The following is a 14,785-nucleotide window of genomic DNA, read 5'->3' as shown; positions in this document are numbered from 1 at the left end:
TTCAACTTCACTTTTTAAATCTTTTTTAATAGTGCAATTTCTGGTGAAGAACTACACTACCCATGATCTTGAAGGGAAATGATCCACTAATCAGAGTTGTGGCCAACAAAGCTTATATATTAAAGCAATCTCACATGAGCAAATCATTTATTAATTATTTGTAAAAAAAAAAATAAAATAAATAAATAAATAAATAAAGTTGAAACTATCCATTGTAAATGTTTATAAAAGTTTATATTTAAAAATGTAGTACCTTTATGGGCATTTGACTTTGAGCTACAGTAACAAAGTTACTGTATTTACTGTACATACTTAGTGTGTAAGGGGTGGTTTGTTATATTTAGTTGTTTACTTGATACAGACTTCAACAACAACAAACAATAATAACAAGAACAGCCTACATTGATAGAAATCCACATATGAAAATGATTATACACTCACCGACCACTTTATTAGGAACACCTGTACACCTACTTATTCATGTGATTTTTCTAATCAGCCAATCATGTGGCAGCAGTGCAATGCATAAAACAATTCAGATACAGGTCAGGAGCTTCAGTTAATGTTCACATCAACCATCAGAATGGGGAAAAATGTTTATCTCAATGATTTAGACTGTGGCATGACTGTTGGTGCCAGACCGGTTGGTTTGAATATTTCTGTAACTGTAACAATGTCAAAATCAACAAAATCATCAATCCTCCACCAAATTTCACAGTGGGTGCGAGACACTGTGGCTTGAAGGCCTCTCCAGGTCTCTGTCTAACCATTAGATGGCCAGATGGTGGATTGGTGATGATCTGGTGGTACTTCAGCATGGCTGGAATCGGGCAGATGCATCTTTGTTAAGTATGCATGAATCAAGCTCTGACAATGTTCCCCAACTCTGAGGATTGGTTTTTCCAGCAGGACAATGCTCCATGCCACACAGCCAGGTCAATCAAGGTGTGGATGGAGGAGCACCGGATCAAGACCCTGTCATGGCCAGCCCAATCTCCTGACCTGAACCCCATTGAAAACCTCTGGAATGTGATCAAGAGGAAGATGGATGGCCACAAGCCATCAAACAAAGCCGAGCTGCTTGAATTTTTGCGCCAGGAGTGGCATAAAGTCACCCGACAGCAATGTGAAAGACTGGCGGAGAGCATGCCAAGACGCATGAAAGCTGGGATTGAAAATCAGGGTTATTCCACCAAATATTAATTTCTGAACTCTTCCTAAGTTAAAAAATTATTGTGTTTTTTTAAAAATTAATATGAACTTGTTTTCTTTGCATTATTCGATGTCTGAAAACACAGCATCTTTTTTGTTACTTTGACCAGTTGTCACTTTCTGCAAATAAATCTTCTAAATGACAATATTTTTATTTGGAATTTGGGAGAAATGTTGTCAGTACAAAAATTTTCATTTTACTCAAACATATACCTATAAAGAGAAAATCCAGAGAAACTGACAATTTTGCAGTGGTCTCATAATGTTCTCCAGAGCTGTATATAAATAATCATAAAAATTAAGAGTGCGGCCCTCGAGGGTACAGGGATCCAGCTTTGTGGCCCCTGACCTTTCCGAAATTGAGTAGCCCTGCTCTAGACACTGTTGTGTGTGAAAATCTCAGGAGATCAGCAGTTACAGAAATACTCAAACCAGCCCGTCTGGCACCAACAATCATGCCATGCCCCAAATCACTGAGATCACATTTTTTCCCCATTCTGATAGTTGATGTGAACATTAACTGAAGCTCCTGACCCATATCTGCATGATTTTATGCACTACACTGCTGCAACACGATTGGCTGATTAGATAATCGCATGAATAAGTAGATGTACAGGTGTACTTAATAAAGTGGTCGGTGAGTGTACATAAACTATTGATCTGTTAAGTATTATATAATGTTTGTTTGAGATTTATTAATGAAAGTTATGATAAAGTGTTACCAAAGGATTTTATGAAAATCCATGGGAAAAATACTTCTGTAACCAATACAGCTGAAAAAGTGGACTGGCACTTTTGCGCTCTAACAGCTTCGTTGTAAAGCTTTGCATTTGCAAAGTGCTTACTCAGACATTTGCTCACTGGAGGCCTGAAGACAAATATATTTTAATGCATGTTTTTCAATGAAACTGCTCAACTCGGACTTTAAGACATTATAAACATTACAGCACAATTTTCTGTAAAGCTGCTTTGAAACGTGTATTGTGAAAAGCACTTTAGAAATAAAAATGAAATGACTACATTGCAACACACACACACACACACACACACACACACATCACACACACACACATATATATATATATATATATATATATATATATATATATATATATATATAATCTGTGCTCAAACTGTTAAGATCAGACAAAAATAATCAGGGATCTTGTTAAAAAGAAACTTCAGTCACACGCTTCTAATGTTGGGATCCTTGAAAGGATCTGCAGAGTTGTAGGTGCTACACCCAGCCAGCTACAGCACAAGATTTGACAGACTTTCCCACATGTTACTCCAGTTGTTAGTTCTTCTGATGTTTAGGCATAAAAGAGTGCAACAAATGCCCACTTTTTCAGCCGTCTTGGTTCCAGAAGTATTTTTTTCATTAATTCTTTAGGAATTAGGAATTTCATAAAATCCTTCATAAAAGAGTTGTAAAAGCCATGAACCAAAGCAACCAGCTCCAATGTGAATCAAAACATTACAATATTTTATTTGACGTAAAAAAGTATTTAATAATTGGACAAAAAAACAAAGGTACAAGACTTTGTACAAAAAGTAATTGTGACGAGGAGGAGGGCGTGGCCGGGCCATGACGCTGGACACCTGGCACTGAGTTGCCTCAATCAGTGGGAGAGAGATAAGGAGGAGCCGGGATGCCAGTTCGAGAGAGAGAGACAACAACAGAGCTGTGTTTGTGTGTGCGCACGTGTTTTAGTTATGCTGAAAAGCAGTTTTATGTTATGTTTGTGTTAATAAAGTCTTTTTGATTGTTCACACCGGTTCCCGCTTAGTAGGGAAGGCAGATGTCTGCCACAGTAATGTTTCATCATAAAATCATAATTTTCTCATAATTTACTTTGTCGTCTCAAAATCGTAAGACTTTCTTTCTTCTGTGGAACACAAACAAGATTAATGGAGATACAGTATGATGTCTGTTTGTCCATACAATGCAAATTTTCAAGCTCCAAAAAGGACATAAAGGCAGCATTAAAATAATCCATAAGACTCCACTGGTTTAATCCATGTCTTCTGAAGTGATTCCAATCGATTTCGTGTGAGAACAGACCAAAATATAACTCCTTTTTCACTATAAATCTTAAGTCTCCTTGGTGATCATGATATCAAGCTCGGTTACACTTCCTAGCACCATCTAGCGATATGTGCATGCATCAAGCACTAGGAAGTGTAATCGAGCTTGAAATCATGATCATGCCAAGAGGCTGCAAGAAGTACAGTGAAAAGGAGTGAAAAGGATTCAATTAAAAGGAGTTACATTTTTATCTGTTCTCACCCAAAACTGATTCAGAAGACATGGATTAAACCATCGGAGTCTTATGAATTACTTTTATGCTGCCATTATGTCCTTTTTGAAGCTTGAAAATTTGGTCCCCATTCACTTGAATTGTATGGACAAACATAAATCATATCTCCATTAAAATATCTTCGTTTGTGTTCCACAGAAAAAAGAAAGTAATTGGAGCTTGAGACGACACAAGGTTGAATAAATTAGGAGATAATTTTCATTCCTATCTGTCACTCACTCGACATTGTGTCTATGTAGTGACACTAGGGGTCACTCTTGGGAGCCCCAAACACCTCTGATTTTGAAAAAAGGCCAATGGGAATTGGCGAGTGGAATTTGCATGCCACTTCCCCGGACATACGGGTATAAAAGGAGCTGGCTCGCAACCACTCATTCAGATTTTCTCTTCGGAGCCGAGCAGTTGTGTTCAGCGAGCTGAATTACTCTGCCGATCCATTCACCTCGAAAAGCTGTTGGATTTACGGCGCATTACAGTGGCTTCTCCCCCTCTTGCACTGGTGAAGTGCAGAGAACGCCCCTGGGTGCTTCAGCAGCTAAAATAGTATATTCTTCCTACTGAAAGAATATATTTTCCCTTCTAAAAGATTGGCATTAACGGAGAGCGTCTTTTTAAAGATGCCTCTCCGTTTGTGTGTATTTCCTGGTTGAGGTCGTTACCTATCCGCTTCCAATGGCCATGATCGCGGTCTTACGTGCTTGGGTGCTGCCCATGCGGAGACAGCGTTCGTGGATGGGTCATGTTCTCACTGCGAGAGCATGACCATGGTAACGTTGCGGTTGCAGTTTTTCCTTCGTTAGAGGGAAAGACCACTCCAGCGGCTCCCCGCCTCGGTCCTTCTACCTACGGGTTTGAGGCCACGTCGGTTAGCACTGGGGGCGATTTGGGGACCCCAATAGGAGCCACACTGCCGGGTAACTCCCCACGGACCTCCCTTTCCCCAATACGCTCGTTTGCCCTGGGATGAGACCACCGGCTCATCTCAGGGTGAGTTCGCGATCTCGTTTCAGCGCTCGCAAAGTGGATGAGCTCTCGATTGCAGCATCGGAGAGCGGGCTGTCCAGTCTGATGATGAGGACTCGACTGGGCTCCCAACTTCGGGTGTGGTGGACCAGTCGCAGCCTGACGCGCAGCTGGCAGCCATGCTTGCCTGGGCGGCTGCGTGTGTCGGGCTGGAGTGGAACCCTCCACCTCCCCTGAACACTCGCAGCCTGACGATTGGTTCCCGGAGGTGCATGAGGAGCTCACAAGGTCGTGGCGGGCACATTTTGACTGCCCAGACCCGGTCTCTGAGCTCCTCTGCTCTCACTACCCTCGATGGTGGGGCTGCCAGGGGGTACTCGGTGATTCCCCAGGTGGATAAGGCGGTTGCGGTGCACCTGTGCCCGCAAAACACCACCACCTGGTGGGCCGCCTGAGACCCCCGTCCAGTGCCTGTAGAGTTACATCGTCTCTGGCGACTAAGGCCTGCGGTGCCGCTGGACAGGCCGCCTCCACCCTGCATGCCATGGCTCTCCTGCAAGTGCACCAAGCCAAGGCGCTAAGAGAACTGCACAAGGGTAGTTCTGACCCGGGATTGACGCACGAGCTGTGCTCGGTGACCGACCTCACTCTCCAGGCGACGAAGGTCACAATGTGGACTCTCTGGCAGGCAATGTCCACCCTGGTGGCCCAGGAGTGCCACCTATGGCTCAACTTGGTCGAGATGTGGGAAGCTGACAAGGTACGGTTCCTTGACGCCCCCGTCACCCAGGTCAGCCTGTTCGGTGACACCGTTGAGGACTTCGCCCAGCAGTTCTCGGTGGTGAAACAGCAGACGGAGGCTATTCAGCACATCCTGCATTGGCACAGTTCAAGACCTTGCACCTCGTCTGCTCATCGCCAAGGGCGTGGCTCGCGCTCCCCAACCCGTCGCAGTGGTTGATCAGGACCGTCAAACTCAGCTACGCGATTCAGTTCGCCAGGTGCCCGCCCAGGTTCAACGGCGTCCACTTCACTTCGGTGAAGGACGAGAACGCCGCTACCCTGTGTGCGGAGATCGATACCTTTCTGTGGAAGGGTGCGATAGAGTCTGTCCCTCCAGCCGAGATGAAGAAAGGGTTTTACAGCCTCTACTTCATCGTACCGAAGAAAGGCAGTTGGTTGCAGCCAATCTTCCAATCCCTGGATGACTTTCCTCCTTAGCCCTGTGGCAGACAAGTTTGTGGAGAAACTCGCTGCCAGCCCAGTACATGTGCTAACTAAGCCCTGTACTTGGGTAGGTGCTCCACATGCTCTGGTTCCCCATAGGTGACCCCATGTGATATATCTTCCACTAAATCGTTTCCCTGTTGGTAAACTGCGTCTTCCTTGGGCAGAGGTTCCTCTGCCCCCGGTCACCATGTTTATAGAACTCCTCCCCCCTTGGGTAGGACCTACCATGGGACTTCTCCACATGACATACTTCCGACAAGACTCGGTAAAACCATGTGGCCTCTCTGGGCGGGGTGTGGTCTCCGCAGTGTCTTCCCCTTGGGAGTGACACCCCCCCGATGTAGACACTTATGGCCCCCAGTCGGCAAACAAATTCCACTCTTTTTGGGGAGAAAAAAAGAGGAAAAGAGGCAACGGCTGGGCTAGTCTGTCCCTATTTTTTGAGCAGTCGACTTGTCCCCGAAGGGACTGTTCGACGCTCATAAGAGCATTGGGGGAGGTTACGTGATGGCCTGGTGCGCTGGCTACGAGGCACACAGCGGTCTGCCCTTCTCGCACCGCCAGTCCACGTAACACAGTTCAGCTTATTGTGGAGTTTCATATAGGGACCCCTAGTGTCACTACATCGACACAACATCGAGTGAGTGACAGATAGGGAACGTCCTGGTTACTTTCGTAACCTCCGTTCCCTGATGGAGGGAATGAGCCGTTGTGTCCCTCATGCCACAATACTGAACTACCCACTGAAATGGCCGGGACCTTGTCTCGGCTCCTCAGCACAAAACCTGAATGAGTGTTTGTGAGCCAGCTCCTTTTATACCTATTTGTCCGGGGGAGTGGCATGCAAATTCCACTCGACAAATCCTATTGGCCTTTTTTCAAAATCAGAGGTGTTTGGGGCTCCCAAGAGTGACCCCTAGTGTCACTACATCGACACAACATCTCGTTCCCTCCATCAGGGAACGGAGGTTACGAAAGTAACCAGGACGTTTTTAGGGTTCCTTTAACATCTTTCATGAGGGCATGAACTAAAATCCCATGAAGCACTGCAAATGATGCAATTAAATAAAAAATTATGGACAAATCTAAAACAATTTATATAAGTTGCTGATTATAAGTACTATATAGAAACAATACATTTACATTATATTGTATATAAAGTAAAAAATATTCAGATACATAAAAACATACAAGTATTTTGAGAGTGTAGGGAGACGTCATGTCAGTGGGCAGTCGCTGCAGAGCTCTTATCACGTGCTTTGTTGGCCACGATTCTCTGACAGGTGAATATTTTCTGATGGATTATGGGTAGTGTAGTTCTTCACCAGGAGTTATGCCATAAAAAAAAAAAAAAAAAATAAAAATAAATAAATAAAAAAAAAACAGACTGGCTGCTTCAACAGAAGGATATACCATCAATTAATGACCTCAGCTTTAACGTTTTATGGGATATTGTTAAAAATCTATTTACCTGTGGAGAACATGAATGGGGTTTTTACTTCTGGAACCAGACTGCTCTATATATTTATATCTGGCTTTCTGCTCATTATTTCACCATGGTTGGGCTGGCTGGTTTTTGTACACCAAATTTGATGCGGGTGGTCATGTGGTATAATCATCTCTCTGATTTTAGAAAGTTACACATGTTCAGTACAATTTTTTTTTTTGGAGCTTACTTTCAATAAATGGCCTTTTTTGGACTGGGGAGGAAGTTTTAAGTTCCGAAAGTTACTTTCTGAAAGTCAAATTCTCATAATATGACCCCTTTAAGAACTCATCTCCTCGTCATGTTTGTATAAATCATCCACTTGCCTGATGAAAATGCACTAGCTGTAAAACATGAATAGTATTAGGATGAAAAGTTGATGGAGCAACTGGGACTGCCGAGGATGAGCAGGCACATGATGAAGAAGATGGAAGATTCATGATTCAATAAGTTCTTGTCATAACAGAGTCTGCTGTGGGGCTGTTCGCACATAGACAAATGACAAGCACACACAAGATCCCACACACACTACAAACAGTCATTAATAATAAATTCCTGTCTCCCTCAGTGCATGCACATATACTCACACACATACACACACAACACAAAACAGACACACAAGTGCAGGGCTGGGTGATACAGCTCAATATCTTTCAGCCTTTTGACAATATTTGATAAACAGTGGCCCCAAAAAGCATTTGAACACTCAAGCCAAACATAAAAAAGCAAGTCAAATCTGCCAAAAAAAAAAAAAAAAAAAAAAAAAAAAAAAAAGATGCTAGAGCTTTTAGAGTTTCCTAACTTGACGGCAAACGGCAAAAAATCTGAGTTTTTGTCTGAACCAGCCGTGACAAGCGACGGTACTGATTTTTCCTAAGTTTAAACCCTAACCCAAAACTAAGGCAACATTAATCATTAAAACATTAATCTGGATACATTTGGAAACGTTTTCATTTTCGAAACGTTCTCCGTCCACACTGCTATTTTCAAGTGTTTTCCAAAAGTTGCTCATCCACACTAAAACGTATGAAAACTCTTAATTCCCCTTACTGCTCATGTGAAAAATCGCAATTCACTTTATGGACTGAAACACAATTCTCCTCGTGTTTCGTCACCAGACAGCAATTCTGAGTAAACTTTGCGTCGCCTATGAAGGAATACACTGTGAAGGTTGTACAAAGTAACATTTATCTTTAACAATGCTCTCAAAGGGTATAACAGGCACAATAACGCTGCTACAATATGGGCCGCCATCTTGATTGTTTTGGGTTGAATGGATCAAATGACTGCATCACATGACAACAAATACATCATCGTTTTCAGATATCTCTGTCTTCCCCGTTCACACTTCAACGTGAAGATGCCGTTTTCAAATTTATCCTCTTGGGAGAGCATTTTCGGAAAGCTCAGTTTTTGCTATCAAAAACACAGTCTCAGTGTGGACAGAAGGCCAAAGTGTAGAGAAAAAGATGTGTTTTCAAACGAAAACATTTAGTGTGTCTAACCCTAACCATAAAGTCTACAAAACCAAAATTCCACAGAAGAAAGAAAACTTCAGGGTTTGGAAAAAGCATTCTTATGATTTTACCCAAGGAACCCTTAACCCAAACCTAAACCTAACCATAATTTTAATAGGAAAATAACTTTTGTATACCAATAATTTTTATGCTGGCTGACATCACCAAACCCTCTCATTTTTCAACCCCCTCCTCTACAAATACTACTACCACCCTACATTTTTGTCTACACTTTTGATCATGTTGACCTAAAGCCCCGTTCACAGATGATGCTAGTGGGCATCCTACTGCTGTTGTGCTAACATTATTGGTGGACTGCACGTCTGGCCATTGCTTTAGAAAATCTGATCACAGATGATATTTACTGCCATTAAAACTATCATTCTATTTTGACAGCTAACACCGTTAGTTTTTTTTTTTTTTTTTTTTTTTGGTTCCTGGGTAGTGTGTTATTTCATAACTGCTTATGCCTCAAAAGTATAGAAAATGGCTATTATTCCCCACAGACTTTGCTTTTGTGACCAGGACGGTGATATTTTGAAATGTACCTATTTTCCAGATAGATTCAGTGCTGAGTAAACTTGGAGTAACTTCTAGAGCTCTCTAGAACTTTCCAGTAATATAAATAGTAGTATAAATACAGGGGCCTTAAGCCCACCAGTTCAGATTAGTTCCAGCTGCCTAAGTGGATACATATCAAGACCTTGCTGGACACCTTGAAGTATGATGAGTATGGCTGGGAGGTCATAGGAGACTTAAAAATGGTGGCATTCCTGATGGGTCTCCAAGGTGGTTTTACCAAGTTTCCCTGCAATATTTGCCTTTGGGACAGCAGGGACACCAAGGCCCACTACCACAGGCGGGACTGGCCACAGCAGACCGAGTTCTCTGTGGGGAGGAACAACGTCAAGTGGGAGCCACTGTTGGACCCCCGGAAGGTGCTGATGCCACCACTGCACATCAAACTGGGCCTTATGAAACAATTTGTCAGAGTTCTAGATAAGGATTCAGCAGGCTTCAAGTACCTTCAAGACTTCTTCCCTAAGCTGTCTGAGGCAAAGGTCAAAGCTGGTGTCTTCATCGGATCACAGATAAAGAAGATCCTGGAGTGCAATGAATTCCCCAAGAAGCTCACTAGTAAGGTGAATGCGGCTTGGAACACCGCATTGGTTCGGGGCTTCCTGGGCAATAACAAGGCCGAAAACTATGTGGAGCTGTTTGAGACTCTGGTGAAGATCTATTGCACAATGGGCTTTAGGATGTCCCTCAAAGTCCATATCCTTGATGCTCATCTTGATAAATTCAAGGAGAACATGGAAGTGTACTCGGAGGAGCAAGGCGAGTGCTTCCATCAGGATATACTGGACTTTGAACGGCGCTACCAAGGACCGTATAATGAGAACATGATGGGAGACTATATTTGGGGGCTGATTCGTGAAAGTGATTTACAGTATAATTGTAAATCTCGAAAAACTGCTCACCTCTAAATCTTTTGTAGTCATTTTTGTATTACTTTAGTATAAATACATTTGGATTCATATGTTGTTTTTTCTGACTTTATGTGAATGAAAAGACACATTTGCCCATTTTCTCATTGGAAATAGGTACATTACAAAATATACTTTCTGCAAAGGAGAGTGTTTTTATATAACCTGCAAAAGTGCTCAAAGCATCATATCATTAACAAAATCTATCAAAATATGAATCAAACTCATTCAGAATGCTGACAGTATCTGACACGATTTTCCAAGCATCATTGTTTTATTATATCCATGCATGTGGTTACAGGCACATGATACTAAATGGGAAAATCCCTCACAATATTATAACTTCGAAAGTTGCTCTGCTGTCATTGAAAATGAATGATATTTTGTCTTTTTTGTTGCTCTGTGTCGCTGGCAGTGTAAACGGGGCTTTAAAGTGAAGGCCTGATTTTGATGAAACAACAGTGAAGCAGAACTGACTTGTACAGGTGTTTTAATGGCGAATGCAGCGAGCGTTTCAGTATGTTTCTGCAGCTGAGTCCTCGGCACATGCCTACAGGCCCTGTTCTCGTTCCTGCCGCTTCAAAGCACCACAGACAGACACTCCTCCTAATTTGTCCTGAGGACTACACCTCTCACTGACGTGATAAAAAGCAAATATAACATTTTACTCGTGATTTGTGTGAAAGTGAATAAAAGTTGTTGTTGTAGCGCCTCTAGTGTTCATTTCATCAGGACACTATCACGAGACACGACGCAATCCAAAGACCCCATGGAATCAAAATGGGAGTTTTGTGGCTCTTGGTCTACTGTATGTCTATTAGCTTTAAGGCCATCCTAAAAGTTGACAAAACTGGTCTTTAAGAGATATAAGCATTTAAAATGTTGGGGAGTAACGGAATACATGTAACGAGATTACGGATTTAAAATACTAAATATTAGTAACTGTATTTCACTACAGTTACAATTTAAATGGTTGGTAATCAGAATACAGTTACATTTAAAAAGTATTTTGATTACTGAAGAGATTTCTTTGCCTTTTTTGTAATTTGTTTCATTAATATTTACTCTATTCAGTTGGAAAACATGTATCCATATAAATGATGCGATCTGAGGAGCGTTTAAACAGTGGTGAAACACTTTCTTATGATTTGTTTAATTCATATGAGCACTTTCACACTGTTGTGAGTGAAAAGGTGGATATGACATATTAAAGGAACTTTCCCTTTGAAGCTTAATAGAGTAGCTACATTGTGTTTCTACAGCTTAACAAAAAAACAGTTAGATACGCTTTGACAGATGAAACATAAATCCATTAATTACATGATTACATGCCTTGTCTATGTTTCTTATGCGGTTAGGGTATTTTTACAAGAAATGTAGCCTTTAACATTGAATAGAAAGCTACAAAGTGTATATTTTCTGCCAAAGAGCAGTGTAGCAAATTACAATTTAAATAATTGTAATCAGATTACAGTTAATTACTTTTAAGTACATTGCTTGGATTCAGTGTTGGGTAAGTTTTCTCAAAAAAGTAACCCACTACAAATTACTAATCACTTCTTTAAAATTGTTATCAGATTACTTTTCAATTTACTTTATAAAAAAAAGAATCAAAATTACTAATTACTTTACTTTTAAGTTACTTTCTAAAACACTTTTCACAGATACATTTTTGTTTTGCAGCTCAACAAATTTAAAATAATGTTGATTTCCTCCTTCACTGTGCCAAACACAAACAGAAGTACATCTGAACATATGAATATATATTTCAAATGTATTATACATCAACAATAGTATTTTAGAAATATGTGTAATCCAAGTAATGTATTTAAAAGTAATTACCTTAGCTGAAAGTCCGTAACTGCAATCAATAGAATTTAAAATGTAATATGTGACACTACTTTTTAAAAAAACTAAAAAGTCATTAGATTACAGTAACTAATTACTTTGTAATCATATTACAAGCAACACTGCTTGGGTAACTCATATTTCTAAAGTAATATAATGTATTTAGAATACATTCATAACAAATTATGTTCATATTTAATATTTGTTACACAGCAGGGTCATTTAAAATAAACTTGTGAAGGCAAAACGGCGATATAAAAACAGTGAAATACTTAAAGATATCGTGACTACTTCATCAACGATACATATTTTACCTTATACTTTCATATACATTTTAACCTAATATCTTGATGTTGGTAAAAGAAGTGGACATTTTATGTATCAGCCACTCTTATTTCTGGTATATCGGATACCAAAACCTTTTTTGAGTCACAAAGAACTGAGGTCTACTTTTCTGTGACTGATAGAGGAAAACATTGCCATTATTTGCATAAACATGCCGATACTAACGCCTGTCACTTCTGATTGGCTGACTGACCTTTAGTTGGAAGAATTTGATTTGTGTAGAGAACTCATGAATAAGCAATGATCTTGTGCTACAGAGTCTAACTGAGAGAAGGAACCAACCATTATGAAACTGACATTAATCAATCTCAAATAATGAGAAAAAGACTCGGTGTAGATGAAACTGAGAGTGACAGGTGAAAGAGTCTGTCAGAGAGAACAGACAGGGCTTGAGTTGAGGGAGGATGTGAGGGGATGGCATCCCCTTGTTGCAAGAAATACCGTCATGGTTACTGGTGTAACCTCCATTCCCTGATGGAGGGAACGAGACGTTGGTGTCGATGTAGTGACACTAGGGGTCACTCTTGGGAGCCCGAGACACCTCTGGTCTTTGATAAAAGGCCAATGAAAATTGGCGAGTGGTATTTGCATGCCACTCCCCCGAACATACGGGTATAAAAGGAGCTGGTATGCAACCACTCATTCAGGTTTTACGCTGAGGAGCCGATATAAGGTCCAGCCATTTCAGCGGGTAGTTCAGCGTTGTGGCAGGAGGGACCAACGTCTCGTTCCCTCCATCAGGGAACGGAGGTTACACCAGTAACCATGACGTTCCCTATCTGTCACTCACTCGACGTTGGTGTCGATGTAGTGACACTAGGGGTCCCTATACAAAACGCCACAAGGCTGAACTGTGTTACATGAACTGGCGGTGTGTGGTGGGAAGACTTGCTGTGTGCCTCATAGCCAGCGCACCAGGTCGACACGTAACCTCCCCCAACACAGTTATGAGTGTCAAACGGCCCTTTTCGGGGACAAGTCGACTACCCAGAGATAGAGACAGGCTTAACGCAGTCGTGGCCTCTTTCCCCTTCTCTTTTTCCACTCCCTAAAAAAGAAGGGGGATTATCTGACTGGGCCGCCAGGTCTAGTCGGGGGGTGTCCCTCCCAAGGGGAGGACACCGCGGAGACCACACCTTGCCCCAAGAGAGGGGGGGTATTTAAGTGGAAGAATACATCACATGGTCTTTCCAACCATGTGGAGAGTCTTCAAGGTAGATCCTGCCCAATGGGGGAGGAGTTACTACAACATGGAGACTGAGGGGCTCTGCCCAAGTAAGACACAGTTTGCCAGTAGGGAAACGAACTAGCGGAAGATATAGATCGCATGGGGTTAGCCTTACAGGGAACCACCACATGCGGAGCACCTACCCCTGAACCGGGCTCTTAGTTAGCGCGTGTACTGGGCCGGCAGCGAGTCTCTCCGAAAACTCGACTGCCACAGGGCTCAGAGGAAGTCAACCAGGGAACAACTTTTGTGAACACTACTGGGAATTAACGGCGCACATCTTCAGCTCAAAAGGAGGTGGAAGGCGCTATGTGCAAGCGATACACCCGGCCGGCTATCCCGGGCTTATCCGCTTGTGTTGCGTGCCACTACCTGGGACGAAACCGGTTCCACCCGGAGGTTGTAGAACCTTGCAAAGGTGTTGGGTGTTGCCCAGCCCACTGCTCTGCAATGTCTGTTAGAGAGGCACCTCTGGCCAGGGCCCAAGAAGCCGCTACACCACAGGTAGAATGGGCTTGTAGCCCTACCGGGGGCGGCATGTTTTGGGCGAGACATGCCATAGTTATGGCGTCAATGAGCCAGTGGGCGATCCTCTGCTTGGAGACAGCGCTTCCTTTCCGCTGTACACCAAAGCAGACAAAGAGCTGCTCAGAGATTCTAAAGCTCTGCATGCGATCCAAATAGATGCGTAAAGCGCGCACCGGACACAGCAACGACAGGGCTGGGTCTGCCTCCTCCTGGGGCAGCGCTTGCAGGTTCACCACCTGGTCCCTAAAAGGAGTGGTGGGAACCTTGGGCACATAGCCCGGTCGGGGGTCTCAGGATCACGTGAGAATAGCCCGGACCGAACTCCAGGCACGTTTCGCTGACAGAGAACGCTTGCAGGTCACCTACCTTCTTGATGGAAGTGAGCGCAGTCAGGAGGGCAGTCTTCAAGGAGAGTGCCTTAAGCCCGGCTGACTGCAAAACTCAAAGGGGGCTCTCTGTAGACCCTGAAAAACTACAGAGGTCCGATGAGGGAACAAGGCGTGGCCTGGAGGGATTCAGCCTCCTGGCGCCTCTTAGGAACCTGATGATCAGATCATGCTTCCCTAAAGACTTACCGTCGACTGCGTCATGGTGTGCTGCTATGGCAGCAACGTACACCT

At 42.8% G+C, this 14,785-nt stretch overlaps 1 protein-coding gene across 2 annotated transcripts in view; it reads right to left on the bottom strand.

Moving 5' to 3' along the window:
* LOC127413316 (gamma-aminobutyric acid receptor subunit alpha-2-like) overlaps window positions 1-14,785 on the bottom strand; it is a 280,046-nt gene that overhangs the window by 63,070 nt on the left and 202,191 nt on the right. The window lies entirely within an intron of this gene.

The sequence above is a fragment of the Myxocyprinus asiaticus genome, chromosome 22 (genome assembly GCF_019703515.2).
Source record: "Myxocyprinus asiaticus isolate MX2 ecotype Aquarium Trade chromosome 22, UBuf_Myxa_2, whole genome shotgun sequence".
In the NCBI taxonomy this organism is placed as follows: Eukaryota; Metazoa; Chordata; class Actinopteri; order Cypriniformes; family Catostomidae; genus Myxocyprinus; species Myxocyprinus asiaticus.
Note: the sequence above shows the minus strand (reverse complement) of the source record. Positions and strands in the feature narration are given on the sequence as shown.